The sequence below is a fragment of the Anser anser genome, assembly GCF_964211835.1.
Source record: "Anser anser genome assembly, contig: HAP1_SCAFFOLD_141, whole genome shotgun sequence".
Taxonomy (NCBI): Eukaryota; Metazoa; Chordata; class Aves; order Anseriformes; family Anatidae; genus Anser; species Anser anser.
Genome location: NW_028153522.1, coordinates 204,703 through 222,585, shown reverse-complemented (window position 1 = coordinate 222,585; position 17,883 = coordinate 204,703). Strand labels below are relative to the sequence as shown.

Sequence of the window (17,883 nt, the reverse complement as noted above, 5' to 3'; positions counted from 1 at the left end):
GCTAGGCTCCGGGTGCTCTGGCTTCACAGAGAAACCCCCAAACTGAAAAATGTACCTGCTAATATATTGGGCTCTAAATGTAGCCCTGGGTTAATTGAATAACAATCCCTGGGTAAGATTGAAGTGCAGGAGGGGTTGGCTACGGTTTTAAGAGCCGATTTGCAGAAAAGGGATTTCCCGTTAAGAAATGGCATATACTGATTGTTCTCTTCCTTGCTCTGCCAAGACCTGAAGCACATCTTGGAAGCAAAGCAGAGTCCATGGAGCCAATGGAGTTCTCAAGCTCGACTTCAGCTTCTTCCCAGCTAGAAGAAGCAAGGACACGCCGGCTGAGTTCCACAGGCAACGCGCCCGTATCTGTAGACGAGGATTTAGAGATGCTACTTTGGGAACTCTCAGACGGCATACTGGAAGCCGAGCTCGACTTGGACCCAGGGAAGGATGAGGATGACCTCCTCCTTGAGCTTTCCAAGATGATTGATGATTGAACTGCATAGTCCTATGGTATATTGAAAAAAAAAAAAAAAAAAAAGAAAACAACTCTTCTTCTTGTTGGATACCCTGAGGTGATCCTTTTTCTAACTGAGGCTTTGCAATGAGACTTAAAGCACAGTTGGAACTGGTAGAAATTGGCAGGATCTGCACTCAGTTGTCCTAAGTTTTCCTGCTGGTCAGAGTTAAGGTCTTGTGCATGGTTCCGTAACTATAGGTGGCTACCTTTGATATCAAGAGGACAAAGCACTTGTTTCTTTTGGCACAGAAAGATGTCCATCGGCACGCTGTGGTGGCTGTGAATTGACGTAGTGACGGAGCGATGCTCTGAAGGCTTAAACGGAAAGCTTCTTCCTTCCGCCCCCCCCTTGGCACAGCTCGATGTTGGGCACATTGTGAAGCCTGGGTGTTCTGATTTCTCGGACAGTTGATACCCAAATCCCGGAGTTACTATGTCAACTCTTGACTTTTATTTGTGTATGCCATTGTTTTGACTGTAATCTTTTCAGATGATGAAGCTGTAGGGGCGGGAGGGAGCAGAATAATTATTCTAGCGTTGTGGACCAAACATGCTGCCAGGAGTGGTGGTGGTGGGGTCAGCCCACCCGGCCTTACTTTCAATTATCAGGGATGATAAAATGGTGTGAAAAGCAGCAGCTCTGCGATACGGCTACGCTACCCCCACTCCCTTCTCTTGTGCTGTACCAAAGTTCCCCCAAGCTTTGGTTGGTGCTTTTTGCTGGTGCCAGTAGGACTCCAGGGCGAGTAGTCGGGACTCTCCTGCAGTAACTGGGTCAATTAAGGGTTGGTTTAAGTGCCTCCTGGTTTTTAAAATTGCTCCCCTGAGCTGCTGGCTCTGCTGCCTGCTACAGCAAATGTTCGGGTGCCATCAGCGTCGCACTTGGGCGTGGGCACTGACCCTGCGGAGGAGAGCTGAGACTCGCGTGTATTGTGTACCCTGCCGCCAGTGATCGTTTTCCCCTAGCAGATCTATTTTGAATCATTTCCCTAAATTTTAGAGGAACTTTAGGCTCTTTGTGCTATGATTTGTGAAGCTGTAGGGGCCCTCAGGCATTTGCTGCTGGCAGAGGAAAACCGCTTGTCGAATTTGTTGTAAATACTTTCTGTTTGGACAACAACGCCTGTGTGTGTGTGTGTGTGCGTGTGTGTGTGTGTGTGCGCGTGCGTGCTTTGACGACCCCCTGCGACGCCCCAGCTCCGCGAGGGAAGCTTTGAAGCGGCTCTGGGAAAACCTCTGCGGAAGAAACCGCTGCTAGTGACTTGCGGAAAAGGGACTCCACAATCAGTGAGATTGTAAAGTAGGTATGTTTATTCAGCGCTGGGCAGCACGGGAGGTCGTGGGCATGAAGATTGATGACTCTTCCTCGTCACCGCTAGTTGACCTCTTGTCTTTGCACAGACTCAGTTGCTCCTTGGCTCTTGTCCACCTGCAGGACCAGTTTCTCCCAGTTTCTTAAGATAGGCTCACTCTCTTATTAGGAGACTGACCTTGGTAAGGGGCCCAAGGCTTCTTGCTTTAGTTAATTGGCACAATGCACCATAGTTAGCAAAGACGCTAAGTAGCATCCTAGTTTAACGCTGTCAGCGCTCTATCTCTACTTGATAAGATTCTCCTAACTCCCTCTCTCACTGGAGCCCACGCAGCCCTCCGTCCTGCCGAAGGACTTCACGGGGACTTCTGCCGGCTCCGGGTGCCTGCACACAGACAGAAATGGCTTTGAGAGAAAACAATCAGGAGGAGGAGAGCTCAGAGACTGCGGCCGGCTTCGGCCACCTTCCCCTCGCTTTCCCTCTCCGTGTTCAAACCGAGCACTGTTCTGCCGTCAACCTTCGCTGCCTCTGCCCGCGGCGCTGGGCTTTCGCGTGTGCCATTGCTCCTCTACATATTTTATCCTTCCTTTTGTAAGGAATGGTCCAGCAATTCGTGTCACTAAGGGATTTGAAGGGTTAACATCGAGGCCCGGGTCTAGGTGATAAGAGAACAAAGGGGTTTTTAGGGAAAAGTGCTGACTACTGCAGGGGATGTTGCTAGAGTTTCTGAAATCCGGCGCAGAGGCTCCCAAACGAGGAGGAAGGGGGAGCTGAAGGGCAATTGAAGGACAAAAGCCTGGGAGGAAGACAACCAGCATTCAGCCCGAGCAAGCCCCGAGAGACCACCAGAGACTGATACGCAGGCGCCCCTGGGAGGGGTTTCGGATTCCGGAAACCAATTCTAATAACCCTGCCTCTTCTCGAAGTAGTAATGAATATGTATTAGCCTGGGAGCATCAAAACCAGCCGCCTTAAGTAACAGGTGTGCGTCCTGGGGGAGCAGAGACTCCCGGCGCACCCAGCGCTGCTTGCTTGCCTCTATTCGTTTAATAAATTGTAAACTTTGATTGTAATCCTATTTGGATTTATAACAGCCATTTATAACACTTTTTATATTTGTATTTTATTTAAGGCTGTCTTGCCCCCCTCCCCCCCCCAGCCTCGCTGCTCACCAATAAAGCTAGCGCAGGGACCCCTGCCTGCGACCATAGAGACGCGGTCCTCCCGGCCTGCTAGAGCAGCCCCCCACGCTCCTCCAGCATCCCAGCGTACCTTGCGTGCTCCCGCCCGGCCTCAGGGGCTTCCGGAGGCAGCCCAGCAGGGGCGGCGGGAGCAGCGAGGCGGCGGCAGCCATGGCGTACCGCGGGCAGGACCAGAAGGTGCAGACGGTGATGGTGCAGCCCATCGTAGCCTTCCTGCGGCTGGGGAGCGACGGGGGAGCGGGTGGGGGGCGGCCCGGGCCTCAGGGGTCTCGGCCCGGGCCTTGAGGCCTTGTCCCGGGGCCCTGGGGCCTCGTTGCAGGGTTTGAGGCCTTGTCTTGAGGCCTTGTCCCGGGCCTGGAGCTCTTGTCCCCGTGCTGAGCCCTTCACGCAGTGCCCCAGAACCTCATCTTCCGCTACCTGCAGAGCGTGAGTAGCGCGGGGAGAGGACGGGGAGGGGATGGGGATGGGGATTTGGGGGGGGGTGGGGGGAGCGGGGAGGGTCCGGGGATCTCCCTCGCTGAGTTTTCGGCTCCCACCCGTTGCTCGGGGCAGGTTTGTGGGGAATGGAGAGCTGTGCGGCGTGCTGGTGGGTACAAGGAGCTGCTGCGCAGCCCGGCGTTTCCCCCTCGTGTTAACGGGAGTGGGATCGTGCAGCCGGGCGTGCAGGAGTGTTCCCTTGTGACTGGAAACGTGTCCTTCAGCAAACGTGTAGTATTCACCCAGTCATATAAGACTCTAAAATGTCAGACTGTTAATTGAAACTGCCCCTGAGAGTTGCTCCTTGGAGTGTTTGGGAGCTCTAGCGGCTATGGTTAGCGGGTATTTCTGAACACACGAGAGAGAACAAAACTGCTCGCGCTGTTTGTGTTCCAATTTGCTCTCCTCCTTCGTTCTGCAGAGCTCGAGGATCCAGGTGTGGGTGAGCAAGTGAACGTGCGGATAGAAGGCTGCATCATCGTGAGTGTCAGCACGACCCCACGTTACATCGTTAGTTTGTTTTCCCTCATTCACAATCCTATTTTTTCTTGTCAAGAAAAACTAGCCCAAGGGAAAAAAGAAATCGTGCTTCTCTAACAATTAGTCTTCGTTGTCCAGCCTGGGTCAGCACAGCTGACGATGGTTCGTGTTGTTGCTGAACTAATTGCCACTGTTGCCGATTTGTAGGGCTTTGACGAGTACGTGAATTTGGCGCTGGACGACGCAGAGGAGATTCACTCCAAGACAAAATCAAGGAAACAGCTGGGTGTGTCGTGTGTCTGTGCAACCCGAGTGACGCACGGTCTGAAACCTGCCCGGGTGAGCCTTCTAGGTAGCAGCACTGAGACGTACCAACCGTGTGACGAGCCTTGCTGTTGAAGTTCAGTGAGCAATTCCTGGCTACATCTCTGTCCCTGATGATTTTTGAGCTGCTGATTTTGCTGAATGAAGGAGAATCTGTCCCTGCCTGAGACCAGTTCTGGTCTTTGAAACGTGTAATACCAGGCGGCCTGCACTCTGCATGATGGGCAAAACCCTGCTCAACCACACGAAACACTTTCTGAAAACACGAGATTATTCTCAGGTTCTGGGCTCTCTCTAATCCCCTCTTTCCCTTCTCTGTGCTGCAGGCCGGATCGTGTTAAAAGGGGACAACATCACTCTTCTACAGAGCGTTTCTAAGTAGAATTTGCCATCCTTAGAACAAAGGTGGCTGCCGTGCTGCGGAGTGACTGAGTGCCAGGGGAACGCGGCCCGCTGGTAGATAGGAAGTTATTTGTAACTGGGGTTGCATGCTGAGGTCAAAAGTCTTTCCTTTGTGGGAGCGAGTTGTTTGTAGCTTGAAACAATACGTGATGTATTTCACAAATAGCCATTTTTCACATTAACTGTAAATGTAAACCACAAATCTGCCTGTTTTCAGTCTCTTCCTTCTGTGAATGGAGAAGGAGGAGAAATATAGAAGCGTGGGCTTTTCTTTTTGCTGTGGATCTGATAAGTTTCGATAACGCTATGTGCTTTCTTGACCATTACATCTGCGTTATGTGGCCAGGGTGGACTCGTTCAGGGCACGGAAGCCCCACACAGTCCTTGAGCTAGCAGGGTGCTAAGGAGGGTGTTGGAGATTTTGCATACAATTGCAGCCCTTTGTTGCTGCAGTGACAGGTTCCTCAGATTCTTTCTAAACAGGGTTTAGCTTGTTGAGAATCTTTTTGGGAGTGTTTATTGTGGATCAGTCAGTAAAAGTATCTTAGTGGGCCCGTGAGGGATTTGGGGCTGTGGTGCAGTAACCCAGTGTTTACAAGTGTTACTGCTATGCATGCTTGTCCAATAACGTCTCCAGATCAGAGAGTGAGAGCGGGCAACTGGTTTGGATTAAATCTGTCACTTCTTGCTGCTTTGGACAGAGCCTGTAGATTAAACCCTTGTGCTGTTCAATAAGCTGGGGTATCAGATGTGTCGGTTGGGTTTTTATCATTTGATTTATTTTTTTTATCCGTTTGGAGATCTGTCTTTTCTATTTAAGTTTCCCCAAGAGAGCTGAGTTGCTTGATGCATCGACCAAAGAGAAGTTCCCCGGCTGACTTGGGACAGCCAGTCCCCTCGTTTTTCTGATCACAAAAAAAAAAAAAAAAAAAAGAAAAAGAAAAAAATCGAAGAAGAAAAATTTTGACTGTAACTGTAACTCAGAAACTAAGATTACCTAAATGGAGAGAAATGAATTTTGATGCACAGGCTGTGCTAGAAATCTGTTAATCAGCATTCAGTTTTTCAAAACTTCAATTTGTGTATCATCATCATGAAAATTAATAAATTCAAGGTGGGAGATCCTTTCCTGAAAGGGAAGGACAGAAATACGAGTCTTGCTGTGGGGCCTACCCAGCGCAGTTCTGCCATTCCGAGAAGTAATACGTCAGGAGTGTCACAGCAGACGTTCCCAGGAAGAAACCTTTGAGGGGCAGCATGACACACTTGATTGGCTAAAGCAGCTTCAGCTGGACAGCCTGCTGCCGGGATGGGTAATTCTAAGTTGTGTTCAAGTTGCTGAGTTCCTTTCAGCATGTAGTAAAGATGTAACGTGCCGATGTCGTTTGGGAACAGGAGGCATTACGTGTCACCAGCAGTGGGCACGTAGGGAAAAAAACAGTATCTTACGAGGTCCTCCACATCTGCCTTTCATTTTGTCCTTGGTTTGCCAGCTGGAGCTTTCAGGAGGTGAGGAAGGAGGCTGTCCCAGTGAATAGTTCAGGTGTTGCAGGGTATTTGTGATGCAGTGCTTGTAAAATTTACCTGCCCGCATCTCCTGTTACAGGCAGCCCCCCGCGGGCCCTGTGAGATGGGGAGCTGCTGCCCGGGGTTAGGCCCAAGGTGCCCTGTCAGGCCCAGGGCCGCCCTTCCCCTCGCCCTGCCCTTCCCTCCCGCTCCTCAGCCCTTGCTCAGGCCTTTTGGGCCGTTTGGCCGTCCGTCTGGCCGTCTGTCCATCCATCCGGCTGTCTGGCCGTCCATCTGGCCCTGTGTCCCCCCGTCCCACCGCCCTGCCCCGTCCCTGCCGTCTCCCTAGGGAAGCAAAGAGTCCCTGGGCTGCCTTCAGGGGGGAGGTTCTGCTCAGGAAATTAAAGCTTCCCCCTTAACGGGCGCCTTGCGAGTTATTTTGAGTTCCAACCTTCTGCCTTCCTTTCGTAGCAGTGCCTCTGAGGGGTGCGCTGTAAGGTAGCCGTCATCTGGCGCGCTGCTCCTGCGTTTCCCAAAGGAACTGCCTTCGGGATCTGACTAACTCTGGATGCACGCGGTTGTCACCTTAATTTCTCCGTTAGTTTGCTGAAAACAACCCGCTTGGGTGACCTTTGTGTTTGTTTCTTCAAACTTGGATCGAGGAGGTCTCTGTTTCCTTATGTTGATGTTCACGGCGAAAGTGCAGAAGGGATGCTTACTGTTGCCCGGGTCAGTCCTGTTGCCAGGATGGGAATGTTTAGCCTACCGGCCCTCTGGTGCTGTTAGGCTGCACTCGGAGTGTGAGCTCTGGGCCTTATTTGGAAAAGACTGCGTTATTTGAGTGTACAAACCCGAGATATTCTGCGGATAGGTGATTCTCAAACCACGTCAGAACCACCGCTGTGACGTGTGCTGGAGTCGGACGCGCGTTTGACTGATCAGGCGGAGCAGGTGAATTGAATTTGTTGCTGGATGGCGAGGTGTTCTGGGGGAAGAGCTAGGCTAAGGAAAACTTCCTCTTACTGCCCCTTCCCATCTCAAATGGCCACTGCCTGGGGAAATTGCTTCTTTATGACATTAACTACAACGTTACAGTGAGGATGAGGAATCATCTTTACTCCCATAGTTATTTGCTGCCAGGCCGCAGCATTGATTTCAGAGATTTAAAAAAAAAAAAAAGGAAAAAGAAAGGAAGTATGTATTCTTTCACATACTCTCTTTTCCCTGAGAGTAAATGTTGTAGCTTCAGCAGTACCCTTCCTCTGGAAACGATTCCCAGTGCCTGCTCAGACACTGGGGAGTAAAATGACAGAACAATGGAGGAGAGCCACCCGATATAAAGAAAGGAAAAAAGGGGTTATGGATGAAGGGAAAGCAACTACATAAACAATTGGTGCTATCTAAAAATTGGTTAACGGTTTGGGACCTGCAGGTGCTGCCTACACGTGCGTGTGTTGCAGTCGTGCCTGTTGCCACTGCGCAAAATGGAGAGAGCTTCTTTGTCGAATGCAGCACGTTAAAGAATGCGCCATCCCTCGTGTGGGACTTCTTCCCCATTGATCTGTGGTTTACCTGAAGGTTTACCATAACCTACATAAGTTTCAAAAGCAAGCAAACAACCAACCAAAAAACAACACCAACATTAAAGAGTGGCAAGGCAGATGCTCATCTGGGGACTCTGACTCATCGGTGACATCACCAAGCAAAGCATTGTGAGCGCTTCGGGTCGGGGCTGCTGTGGCGAGCCTCGCAGCCGGGAGGGAGAGCGGGTACGGTTCGCCTCTGGTGGGTCTGTGTCAGCCCTCTGCCCTGGTGGCTTCGTTAGCAGTGAGGGTTTGACTGCTGTGTTCCCAGCTTTCGCTTCTGCACCGACCGTGTGGCAGAGCCCGCAAGCTGCTTCCTCAGCTGGAAGAGGAAGAGGAGTGACCTCAACTGTGCCGAGGTAAAGCAGAACCGTTGAAAAGATTTGTCAAAGATGCGGCTGGTACCAGCGCAGCCGCTGCAGCTGCAGCAGGTCCTGGAGCATTGGAGAAGATAGAGAGGGGTTTCTTCGTGAAAAGAATGCTGTGAAAGTGTTTTCACGCCAGAAATTAGGAGAAGCGCCTCTGTTGTTTGGATATCCTCTATTGACCTGGCACACGGGCATTACAGCATACCTGGCACACTCTTTGTATTGTTTGTAAAAGAAAAAAAAAAAAAGTGTTTTAGGGCAGGCCAAAAACCTGCCTTGGCACTTCCACATTGCAGCAGTGCTTGCAGGCCGTGCATCCTGGATGCCAGGCAAGGATCTAAATCCGATGGTGCTGTTGGTAACGTGAAGTTCAGGAAGCACTTCTGGGTTTTTCTGCTCTTCCATGTGAATTTTTGCCCTGTGAAGGTGGTGTACTGAGCTCTTTTCTTACCAACAAATAGGTTTAAAAGCAGTTACAGCAAGGATGAGCTGTGTTAGCAGGAGGCTGTTCTGTGCTTTGACCATGGGAAGATGAATGGTTTACCTATGCACCGTTAAATATAATTTGACACCTAGCACACAACACTTGCAGCCTGTGGGGTGCTTTAACAAGCAGGTAAATCAGCGGAGACTGTTTTGCAGCAAGGCTGATGCTGGGTGATTAAAAAGCAGGGTCACAACAAGGATTTATGCTGTTCTTTCTTGCTTGTCATCCGACTGTCCGCTTACACTGTTCTTAAAATAAAAAACCACCAAAACGGGGTAAGCATCTTTAATACCTTTATTATAAATGGAAGGCACAAAACAGGCCAGCAACAGAGACTGTCCAAGAGAAAGACTTTGTGCTTTATAAACAAACAAGAAATTACCCTTAGGTAGGTGTGATAATCCTTCCCTAATGCATTTTTTGGAGTGCAAAAATATTTTGTTCCCTTCTTGCTCTTCTCTCCAGGACAAAGGCAGAATAGCCAACTGGAAAGTTAGACCAGGGAGGTCAGTTTGTTCCATACTGAGAAAGACAAGCCTGTAAAACAAACTAGGCAGGTTTTCTTTGGACTAGTTATCTTCCTTCAGCAAAGGCAAAGTTTATGACACTTGTTGGCATGTATTTCCAGACCCCCAGCTACCGTGACTGTAGTGCATCTGTAATTCTTTTGTACAAAAAGAGTTCAAAATCTCGTAACGCAAAAACTTTACTAGCACCCTGGAGAAAAAAGAAATCTAAAAATCTTGCCAACTTCTATTACAGACCTGCTGAGTGCACCAGAGTTACTCATTTTTATTCAGGCTTTCAGGGGCTAGTTCAGTTGGTTTCTGTTCAGCACTTGGATCGCCATATTGGCAGATGTCAGTTTAAAAAAAAAAAAAAAAGCTTTGGAGATCTTTTTTAAAATGTGACTGCTTTTTATGGCATTTAGGGCTGTGAGGTATCCTTGGTTTTTGCTTTCTTCCCATTCCTTAGACCAGATCCATTCATATCCTGAACAGCGTTCTGGGTCTGTTCAGGAAAATGGAAGGCAACAAGCAAAATGATGAGCTCCTTGGGCATTCAAAAGAGCTCAGTCTGGAAAAGATTTCAAGTCCAACTTCCATGCTAAGGAGCACCAGTAATTTTTAGAAGTAGATGCAGAGGAATCTGCATGGCACTAAGTGTGTTTCTGAAGGTGCTAAAGGTCAGAAGTGACGATTCCTCTCAATACTAAAGAAGAGAAGGAAACCTTGCACTTAACTACTGTTTTTATTCCCTTTGTCAAGCAGTCAAAACCAACAACTAATACGGGAACCCAACTTTTCCCCTCTTTACTTTAGATTTGGGAAAATTCCCTGCCAAAATAATACTTCCTGGAAAATTCACTAGTGTTTGTGTGAGTAAAAGGTTCCAACCTTTTATTATTAATTTGTAAGAACTATTTCATCCGCTTTTGTCCAGAAGAGTCAGAAATAATTTGCACAGAAATGTGTAGCATTTTAATGAAAGGCTTCAGAATCACTCTAATTTGAACTTTATCTGGTCTGGTTGCAGGTTTTATGACATTTAGTGTCTTAAAAAAAAAATCAAAATATCTGACTTCACATCAGAAAAAAAAACCTGCTTGTGGCTAAATAAAATCTGTTGCAGCTCTGGTCATTGAAAAATCATTGGCTGTTAAATTGGACCTAAGTCATCTTTTCTAACCTTTCATGATCTTGCAGCAATGGATGATGATGGATATATGGATTAGGGAACAGCACGTGATGGCAAACCTGTGGTATTTGCTACAGCGCAGAAAGAAAACAAATTGCTTCCAAAAAATCAAACTAATTCAAAATTCTTGGTATCATGCAGCCATGCCACTGGCAAAGTGAGCATTGCCCTGCCTCTCAAAGCTTGCTGTATCCTTGATCTGCTGCCTTCCTGCTGTTAATTGATTGCAACTCTACGTGTCTGATCAGGGCTACGAGTTGTTCTCCATATGGATACCATACGACATATACTGTGCACGCTTGTGTGTATAGATATGTTTATCCTGTATGCATGTACATATTTGATCTGGATAGGCTGGAGCGATGGGCTGAGGTCAACTGTATGAAGTTCAACAAGGCCAAGTGCCGGGTCCTGCACCTGGGGCGCAACAACCCCAAGCAGAGCTACAGGCTGGGAGATGAGTGGCTGGAAAGCTGCCTGGCCGAGAGGGACCTGGGAGTGTTGGTTGACAGTCGGCTGAATATGAGCCAGCAGTGTGCCCAGGTGGCCAAGAAGGCCAACAGCATCCTGGCCTGTATAAGAAGCAGTGTGGCCAGCAGGTCTAGGGAAGTGATTGTGCCCCTGTACTCGGCTCTGGTGAGGCCGCACCTTGAGTACTGTGTTCAGTTTTGGGCCCCTCGCTACAGGAAGGACATGGACGTGCTCGAGCGAGTCCAGAGAAGGGCGACCAAGCTGGTGAGGGGTCTGGAGAACAAGTCTTACGAGGAGCGGCTGAGGGAGCTGGGCTTGTTCAGCCTGGAGAAGAGGAGGCTCAGGGGCGACCTTATCGCTCTCTACAGTTACCTTAAAGGAGGCTGTAAAGAGGTGGGGGTTGGTCTGTTCTCCTACGTGCCTGGTGACAGGACGAGGGGGAATGGGCGAAAGTTGCGACAGGGGAGTTTTAGGTTGGATGTTAGGAAGTACTTCTTTACCGAAAGGGTTATTAAGCATTGGAACGGGCTGCCCAGGGAGGTGGTGGAGTCAGCATCCCTGGAGGTCTTTAAAAGACGTTTAGATGTAGAGCTTAGCGATATGGTTTAGTGGAGTACTTAGTGTTAGGTCGGAGGTTGGACTCGATGATCTTGAGGTCTCTTCCAACCTAGAAATCTGTGATACTGTGTGATACATATGTATGCATATTTGTGTGCTGGCCCCCAGATCACTCATGGTATAAAGCATTGGCCTCGAAGGCATACTCATCAAAATATTTGGTAGATCCTCCTTTTTTTTCTAGTTCCCTCAAAATGAGAGAGTTTTTACGCGCTCTCTGTGTCAAAAAGGCAAAACTTCTGATTTCCACTGTCGCTCTCGCTAACTTTCTATCACTCACTCCTCGTGTGTGTGTCTAAACACATATGTGTGTATGCGTATGCACATTTGTGTATTTCTGTGCACTGGTGTGTTTTTTGCTGTACAGGTAATAAAGACGGGGAAAGGTTTTAGTGTTTTCTTAATAGGTGAAGAAATCTTGAAGACCAGAGATTGGAACATACTGAATTTTGAATTAAAAAAAAAAAAAAAAGTCAAATTTTCTGGCTGTGGAAGATGGAGCCTCATTTTTGCAGCCACTTTGAATCACGAGTTCATCTCTAAATGCACTGGGTTTTTTTGTTTTTGTTTTGTTTTGTGGTTTTTTTTTTTGGTTTTTATTTTTTGAAGAGCTAACTAACCCTGGCTGTCTCCAGTCTGAGAGAGTGTTCAGATGGACTTGCTTCCTCCATTAGTTATAAGCTGTTTAAAAGCACATCCTATGTTTGAATTGTGGATGAGAGGCTCCCTTGGCAAAGTGAGGAGGCAAATTCTTCCTACCCCTTTATCATTAATTCACGGATTCAGTGTTGGTTCGGCCTCCAGGAGAAGTTAACTGGAAGTCTTTGAAGATCGATAACTTTGCTGAGGTTGTCCAGGTAGGTGAACTCGAAGACCCACAGTGACTGGAACGTGCTATTTAATGCGTCATACTGCGTTCTGTAGAAGTTACTCGTAGCCATAGTTGATCATTGCCTTGCATGTATGATCAGGTGGTTTTTGAAGAAGTGACTCCATTTTCAGGCTTCCGGATGTGCTCCAAGGCATATTATTGAGGACGTGGAAGAGAACACTTGCTGACAAAGCTCCTGGCAGCTTTACAGAACTTTAGTTTAATATTGTGTTAGTTCCCGTAACAGCTGATTTCAAGGCATTGCTCTCCTCGAGAGACTAATTTGATGAACAGAAGAAAGCTGGAAAAATGCTTGTTACTCATTATTTTTCACTTGTTGGTACTTTCTTTAGGGTTACTTTTAAAAAGAAGATTTCACTGATCACAAGCCAGTGGAAGACTTTCAGCCCAAGCAAGGGTGAAGACAGCTCTCTCCAAGAGCAGAGGAAGTCCCTGTGGAGAGAACCCGAGCTTGTTATCAGAACTTGTCGGCATGTCTAAACAAGGAGACGATTGCTACTTCTATTTCTATTCTACCTGTACCAAGGTATGGCTGGGTTTCTTTTGCTTTGCTTTGCTTTGTTTTTTTTTTGGTTTTTTTTTTTTTTTCATTTTTTTCAGGAAGGGGTAGAGTAGGAGGAGGAGGCACACTGGTCTTTGGTTAACGTGATAACCAGATAGATTCTGAATTCAATTGTAGCAACCTGAAGCAGTAGCATGGACGTTTTTGAGGCTGTACTATATTTTCCTTGTTGGTTTCCTTTTGGTTACAGGGAGACAACTGTTCCTTCCGCCACTGTGAAGCTGCTCTGGGGAACGAGACAGTCTGCACGCTGTGGCAGGAGGGTCGTTGTTTCAGGAATGTCTGCCGATTCAGACACATGGAAATCGATGTGAGTGCCTAAAGATGTGTTCTCAAAATAAATCAACAAAAGCATTTTTCAGTGCTGTAGGTGTGCTGATTGTGCTTTTGCAGGATAGAGTCCTTTGCTTTGGAATTACACTGGTTTCTGTTAGCAGGGGAGGGGGTGGGAGGAAGGAGAGGGAAATAAAATCAATGCCTTAGGTATGTCTTAGCAAGATTTTCTTTTATTAGACGCCGACAGTATTTTCTCAACAGATGCAGAATAACCGCTAACTAGACTGCTAAAACCTGCTGGAGCAGGGGGGTAATAAACAGGCTGTACTAGCCTCCTGAGAGCAGGCTTGATAATGATCTATCAGGTCTCTTGTGTCCCGGAGTCCTTCAGATAATGCTGTTCTAGCTGCCTGGGCTAGGAAGCAGTGGGGAAAGTTAAAGGTGCAGAAGAACGAAGTCTCCGAGAAGTAGTTCTGGATAGAGTTAACGTAGGCAATTTAAGATGTTCTTTTTCCCTCTGAATAATCCTAGTATAATCCTAGGTGTATTAGTTTAACCCACCCTAAACTGATGTCTGAGAGTGCCTGTCTTCTCAAACTGAATGATGACAAGGCTAAACGTGCATAGTGGTTACAGCTTCTGCAAACTTTGTGAATATGCCCGGAAATACTATACTTCCGTGATAAACTGACCTTTGGAATGATGTTTCAGCACTGTATTGTGACAGCCCTATCGCTGTCGTGACCTGGAACTGTGCATCTCTTTGCAAACCTTAGGTGCATGTTATCACGAGCTTGTCTTTCTTTCTGTCTTCAGAAAAAGCGCGCTGAGATTCCCTGCTACTGGGAGAAGCAGCCAGTAGGCTGTCAGAAAGCCAACTGTGCTTTTCATCACGCAAAGGGACGTTACATCGATGGCGTCTTCTTACCACCAAGCAAGAGTGAGTTTAGGTCCTTTTTCTTTAAGTATTGAAGAATTAATTTTGCATATTACTTAGTGGGTGCCAATAGTGTAGGAGACATCAGGTAACCGTTCATTTGTGAGTGCAGGAAAAGGTCTGCAGTCCTAGGTGGTCAGCTAAACCGAGTGTACTGCTGCTGTACTGCTGGTATTTGTTTTCTGCTTTCATGCTCAGCTTCTCTCTGCTTTGTGTGATATTTGCCTTGCAGTTTGCTTTCTGTTGTTTCGTCTTCTGCTGGGTGGTAGGGAGATGTGTTGTTGTTTGAAGGCAAGTCATTGTTCACGGTGTAAACAGTGGCGGGATGGGCAAAAGGAGATGCTGCATTCATTGCCTGTGCAGGTTATCTGCCTTAGCTACCATCTTCGTGCATTGTGGTCAAAGTTTTAAACTGCCATATTACTGATGATCCTCCTCTTCCTCTAGCTACACTGCCAAGTCCGCCTGAGTCCGCGGACGATGATTTGAAAGTGGCTCAGATGTCACTGCAGCAAAACAAACTTTCTGTCCAGTCCAATCCCTCTCCATAGCTAAGGCGGGTGATGAAAGTGGAAAACTCGGAAAATGTCCCAAGCCCTACACACCCTCCAGTTGTAATCAATGCTGCAGATGATGATGAAGATGATGATGGTGAGCATGGTTTGGTTCTTGGAAGGAATTTGTGCTGTAAATGATTGTGTAAGTCTTTGGTTCTTGGAAGGAATTTGTGCTGTAAATGAATGTATAAATCACAGATGACCTGAGGTCTGACTAGCGATAGGGCAGGCAGTCCGCTCAGGTCACTGGTGGCTTTGTCTGGCAGTCAGTGGACAGAACCTGAAATGTTGGAGGAAAGCTTAGAACCACTCTTGGCTTTAGCTGGTCTGTTGTGTAAAGCTCTATGTGAAACTAGGAAGGAAATTCCTTTTTTTTTGTCTGAAGAGTAATATGTTGTGTAGTAGTTAAAGCTGCAGAGAGAATCTAGAGTCCTAGATGTTTTGTCCTAGGGTAGTCTACTTACGAGTTCATCAGGTCAGTGTAGCTGTATTAAAAAAAAAAAAAAAAAACAAAAAAAAAACCAACTTTTTTATAGGAACCATGGACTGAAGTGTCATTGCATGAGCTACATAATCACGAACAATCTGGCCTATGCATAACTGAATAGATTTTTCCCCTTCAGACCAGCTTTCTGCGGAAGGAGAAGAAACTAAAACTCCCGTCCAGCAACCAGCTGAGGAAGGCCAAAATGGATTACGGATGATTTCCACTCGGAAAGCCAGTGCTACTACTGCTAAACAAGGTATTCCAGCACCTGTAGTAGGATAAATCGGAAGGAGAACTTGACAATTAACTCAAAAGCAATGTGGCGTAAAAACACAACAGAATGTAGGGGTGCTGAATGGACTCGGTTATTTCCATGATCTCATTTCTCCCTGATACCATCATGTGCCCATTGGGTCAGAAAGTTGAACTCCTTTTCTTTCCTTTTGGAGAACAAAACAGGGTCACAGCATGGAGTTTAAATGGCTGCACGTGCAGCCTGGCAACCACTGTTGAAAGCCATATCTAACGATAGAGGGATCTAATATCACGTAAATGGATTAAAATTAAAACTACAGTTTTTACCCTGAAGGGTGAAAGGAGGGGCAAAATGCCATTGATTCTATGGTTGTTTCACTTGTGAGGAGTGTTGACAGGCTTTATTCTAAATACTTCTGAAAGTTCCTGAGCACTAAGAAGCCTGAGGATCTGTGGTCCTCAGTGAGTGCCTCTAAGCCTTAGTCTCATTAACTGTTTTCTGTTTTCAGAGGACGGTCTGAATTTTGGAATAAAAACACTTGAAGAAATCAAATTGCAGAAAATGAAGGAAAAAACTAAGAGACACGGTGGTGAGTTAATATTCCCTGCTTCCTTACCCTGTTCACCTTCATCCTGTGTGATGATTTTTCTTTCAAAAAAAAACTCTTCCAGTAATACCGGGTAGCTGGCTATGCTTTGGTGAATCCAACTATTTTGCCAAAGAAGTGAAATTTGATTGGCTTCAGAATGGCAGGTGATGGTGGCTGGGAGCTGCTTGAGGGATAGACTTCCATGTTTAGCTGGGGGCATCGAGCAACCTGATTCTCAGCCAGCTGGTATTCTAGATGGGAATTCCAAGGGCAACCAGAGGCAAACTAGTCACCTCTCTTATTTGCATGCTCTGGTCACTGTATGTTTGACAGTAATGAATAATTAAAGTTTTTTGTTCTTCGTGATAGTTTTTTCTGTTTGGTAAACTTCCTTATGTTTTGCTTGCTCTGAGCAGAAGGTCCTTCAAGATCTTCTCTTCCTCCCGTCGATTCTATGATTTTTCCTGCTCCGGAAAAGGAAAATGTCCGGACAGTGGTGAGAACTGTGACACTGTCTACAGAGGAAGGTAATAATTAATGCTTTTGTTTTGATTTCATTACTCCTAAACTGGAAGGTTAAGCAAGAAGGAAGGCAATTCACCCCTGTTAGCCTCCTGGTGCTGCCGCCTTCTGTTCAAAACATGCTTTTATGCTGAAAGTCCCTGGTTGTACTGGAAAGCTTTGGTGCTCAGGTTAAGTGCAGTAGCAGGAGAAAGAAAAAAATGTGTCAGTATGCAAATAGGGGGATAACTGAAAAACAGGAGAGTAACGAGAAGAAAGAGCTCTAGAGGACAGTGCTATGTAAGAAGCAATTTCTGAAGCTTTAAAGAGGCTGACAGTGGCACGTGTGGACAGTAGTGCGATAGGAGTCTGTGTATAAATTATATTGTTTAGAGTTGTGCAAATTCCTTTGAAAGGGAAAGAAGTGAAGAAGTACTTCTACTCATAGACATTCACCTTAGAAAGGAATATTTCTCAGCATTTGTACCTAATAATATTCTGCTTGCTTATGCAGCTCTGTTCTGCACAAAGTATAGCTGTCAAGCAGACTCAGATTCATTCTCGACTACATTCAGCTGGAATTTGAGGCAAACACTGAGACTATGGATACTTTTTCTAAGTTAATTATAGTTGAAATATGAGTTTGTGTGGTTTAGCTGTCAAAACAGTGCCTTGCTGGGTTCTTTTTGGACATGGGCTAACAGTATACTATTTCTATTGGCTACTGGTTTCTATGAAATAGAAAAATTTTACTTTTGTTTTAGGGGAGGAACCTGTGGTTCGACTAGATCTTGCTGAGAAACAAGGAAAACGGAAAGCCTCCGTGGGTAAGAACTTTTTATGAGCTGTTATTTAGGTGCCGCCTTCTCTATATGACTGCATTGAAGAGTATTTTTGACGTATGAGAGGAAAATGCGTTGCAGTGGAGATCTGTGTTGACTGCAGAAATGGCAAAAAAACCATTTAGCAGCTGAAAGGCAATTTTATGAAAATATGCTTGAAAAATAGAAGCTTGTGGTTGACTGTTCTCAAATCTTCCTGCAAAGAAATGTTCTTAAAATATTCCTTGTTTTCTCCGTCTGAAGCTGATGTAAGCGCCCTTCCGGTGAAGCGCAGCCTTGCTGAAAGGCTGGGGAAGAAGGTGGAGGTTCCGGGAAATGCTGACAAAGCACCAAAGAGAGGTACAGCTACTAAACAGGCATCTGGATGTGATTCACGGGTTTTGTATTTAGGCTTTCTGTTTGTCCTTTTCCTGCGATGTTTCTTTTTGCATGTTGGCTGAGGTCTTAATCGCCGAGATTCAAAGTTACCTTTCCTGCCTTGTTTTCGAATGTGAACACAAAGTTGACGTTTATGCAGCCTCCCTAATTTGGTCTTTTTCTGTTT

General features: G+C 46.6%; 1 long non-coding RNA gene across 1 annotated transcript; it reads left to right on the top strand.

Moving 5' to 3' along the window:
• The first annotated feature begins 3,284 nt into the window (after positions 1-3,284).
• LOC310891984 lies at positions 3,285-15,629 on the top strand. The gene is made up of 7 exons (XR_014577838.1): positions 3,285-3,452; positions 3,925-3,983; positions 4,191-4,322; positions 12,665-13,204; positions 13,987-14,110; positions 14,555-14,758; positions 15,288-15,629. It is a non-coding gene; the product is annotated as an uncharacterized lncRNA (long non-coding RNA).
• Positions 15,630-17,883: the final 2,254 nt, after the last annotated feature.